This window comes from Zosterops lateralis (genome assembly GCF_965231275.1).
Source record: "Zosterops lateralis genome assembly, chromosome: 2".
NCBI classification, from domain to species: domain Eukaryota; kingdom Metazoa; phylum Chordata; class Aves; order Passeriformes; family Zosteropidae; genus Zosterops; species Zosterops lateralis.
In genome coordinates this window covers 92,436,622-92,440,016 of record NC_139763.1, presented here as the reverse complement: position 1 = coordinate 92,440,016, position 3,395 = coordinate 92,436,622, and the positions used below count along the sequence as shown (strand labels likewise).

General features: G+C 46.6%; 1 protein-coding gene across 1 annotated transcript in view; it reads right to left on the bottom strand.

Moving 5' to 3' along the window:
* B4GALT4 (beta-1,4-galactosyltransferase 4) overlaps positions 1 to 3,395 on the bottom strand; it is a 141,996-nt gene that overhangs the window by 95,242 nt on the left and 43,359 nt on the right. The window lies entirely within an intron of this gene.

Here is a 3,395-nt window from a genome sequence, read left to right as displayed (position 1 = left end):
GTATGATATTGCATTGTCTTGTCTGCAGCCTACATGCTTACTCCTTTTCCAGGAAAACACAGTGGAATCTATAATGAGAAAAGTATCTATTTTAGGTATTCTCATTTCGAGGCTACTCATTTCACTCTTCCTCTGACCTAAATGTTACAAGAAAAAGTCAAGCAAGAACATTTCAGGTCCCTGAGACTGGTGCCTGCATTATGGAGATAAAAGAAATAGGAGACAGGAGAATATAGCCTAAACTCCATAGTGTCATGGCATCTCTAGCAGTCATTTTGGGCATGGTGCCCATCCCTACTGAGGTTGCTCTGTAAAGGCGCTGACCATGACTCAGAAGTGAGTGGTGGTCAAAACATGGGGCAAGCAGTCAGTTCTCCATCCCAAGGGGAAGGGTGCCACAAGCTGTATTAGACACTGAAATGTCTGTTTGACACGAGCCCACTGTTGGCTATTCCACAAGCCTGGGAGAAGCTTGGCTGTCCAGGTCCTGTTTCTAAAGCACTCACTAATTTACTCTATCACTGGTCCAAGGTACATGACATCAGCTATCTGGGTTTTTTAAGAGCAGGGCATCCACCTCTCAGAAACATGGAAGCAGTTTTAAAACTCTTCTGAGGGAGCCTTCATGAAAATTTAGCATACTAGAAAACAAGCCAAATTCATACACGTGTAATTAAAAAAAAAATCACATTTACAAAGGGGTTGCTAAAGGAACAATGTGAAGTTTACAAGCCAAGATTCTGCAGAAGGCTGAGAAAGAACCACTGTGGCCAAAGTACTTTGAATCATCCACCTCACTAGAAAACACAGTGTCATGGTTTCAAACCACCTCACTCCCTCAAAATGAGGGACAGCTCTGCTTAGCTGCAAGCATCCACCTGTAGAAGGACTAATGCTACCTTCCTCTTGCCTTAATGGAAACCCTGGGGACTGAGAGGGCACTGGATAATGCACATTGAGCAGCAATGTATGAGCACCCAGCCTGGTATCAACCATTCTGCTACACCAGCTGTTCCTCCTCTCCTCATCCCTGCATTTTCAAGGCAAAGCTTCCCAAAGTCATTTTGCTGCACTTTCAGTAGGGATCTAGTGCAGCCCCCAGGAGACAGGGCGTGGAGGAGAAAGGGAGAGAAAAAGAGCAAGCAAGAATGAATCTTACTAAACAGAGCAAGGCACTTCTCTCAGTCTCTCATCATGTTCAGGCCTGATTGGAGGTGAAACTGCACTTGGAGGGAGGGAAAGCCCCCTCCCTTGGGACAATCCAGAGGCCCTTGAACAAACTTAATTTCAAGCTCTGTTGAAGATGGTGTTTGGTTTGGTCCGGGTTTGGGTTTTTTTTGTTTTTTTTGTTTGGGTTTTTTTGTATGCATTCAATTTAATTTCCCAGGGAGCTGTGTGAAAATGAGAAAGGCAGACCTTTGACTGTGAAGCCAGCCTGGTGCCTGGTTCTTACAGATCCAGTCTCACATTGTTTTCCTCCATGAATGCCCTCAATAAATCTTTGCGCAAAGGTTGCTAAAATGCCGCCACCTCCCTTCCACGCTTCAGTGGAGACAGTTACATTATTTCTTTTGCATTTAAGCAATCCAATTCATTTTTAATTCAAAACACACCCTAGTTTCCACAGCTCTGTTTAAAACGGGAGCACTGTGACCTTGAAAAGGCTCAGACCTGCTGGCACCATGAAGAAGTTCTGACCTGTACTTTGCTCTCTGGTCCCAGCTTGCTTGCTTTCTGGTGAGGAAAAGGCTCGTGGCTGGGCTTATGATCCACTTATTTCAGTGCTGATGGTTGAAGGGGAAGGAGACTGCAGTTAGTTTGAAAGGTTCCTGAGGGAGACACTCCTGGAGATTCAGCTCTCCAAGCCCTGCACAGAAACAGGTGCTGGCTGGCTCCTCTGCAGGCAGCTAATCTGCCTAGCTGTGTTTAGTTTTCCAGTCTGGAGAACAAATATACACACAGGTGAAAATACAGATTGAGGTAGGCTGTTTCCATCTGACTTGCTTCTTCTGCCCGAGAACTGGCACAGGGTGGCAAGTTTTACAACTAAGCCCTGGCTGCAAGAAGATAGCAGAGCCACTGGTGTGGGGCACCTCTAATGGGTCCAGCTGCTCCCTTCTCCAAGTCAGAGGGAGGCAGACATGCTTTGTCCAAATTCTTCCTACACTGAGATTTCCTACTGTGACCCAAGGAGGGATTGCAAGAGAAACATAAAGCACTACTGGCCCTGAAACAGTTGCCCTCTGCAGCCCCAGGTCATACCATGAAAATCTTGATTCCTTTCTTTGTTTCACAACTGATGCAGAGATTAATTCTTTCCTGTCCTTGGCATTGTACTTGCTGGAGCTATCAGCAGAACAGTGAGTGTTGCTTTATGGAGGGGAAGGCCAGCAGGGTGGGTTTGCTGTGATTGTAGAGGGAATGGCACAAGGAGAATGTAAACAGTAGAGGCCCATTGTGGTGTACAAAAAAAAGCAAACTTTGTGGCAGCAGCATTTCATGGATTTCAGTAAAGCAAGACTTTGCCCGGGGAAAAGAAATGTGCTCTACATTTTTTATTTAAAAACCCAATTAAGTTAAAATTAAATGTGAAATGATGACAATTTGCATCCAGGCCTTAAGCAATCAGCTTTAATTGAATAATGGGTTGTTCTGCGCAGGAAAATGACTGAGATCAAGTTTCCCATAGATGTGTCCCATACATCTCAGTCCAGCTCTGAAGCAAGAGTGCTCCCAACTCCTCATAAAAGTGGCATCAACTCTCTCCCCCCATCTTCTTCCCATGCCATCCCATTTGGAAGGCAAAGAGCAGCACATGCTTAATGAATCACAGATCAGGTAAGATGAGAAGGGACCACTGGTGATCATCTGGTCCAACCCTCCCACTCAAGCAGGGTCCCCCAGAGCACATTCCTCAGGACTGTGTCCATACAGCTTATGAATATCTCCAGGGAGAGAGACTTTTACTCTGTCTGGGCAGCCTGTCCAGTGCTCAGTGCTGTGCCTGCTCTGGGCCAGCACACACGGGCTGGCTGCCGGGCCAGGGGCTGTGCCTCGGAGCAGGATGCTGAGCTCAGGGAGCTGCTCCCTCTCACGGGCACAGATTTCCTTTTAACTCTCTCCCCAGTGCAAACACAGCCGATGCCAACTCCTCTTTGAAGCTGTGTAGGAATTTAGTATCTGTAAAATGTCTTTTCCTCTCCCGCATTTAAGCAGAAGCGGGCACATGAGAGCAGGCAGAAGACTGACAGCACAATCTAAGCCACATCTCTTAACAACATCAGCCACAGAAGAGAAGGGGCATAAAAGCTGGAATTTTTCTGGGCAGCGTGGCCATACAGTGGCCAGGCTGCTGTGGTCCCTTTAGACACTGGCTGAGGTGTTTGCATTCCATA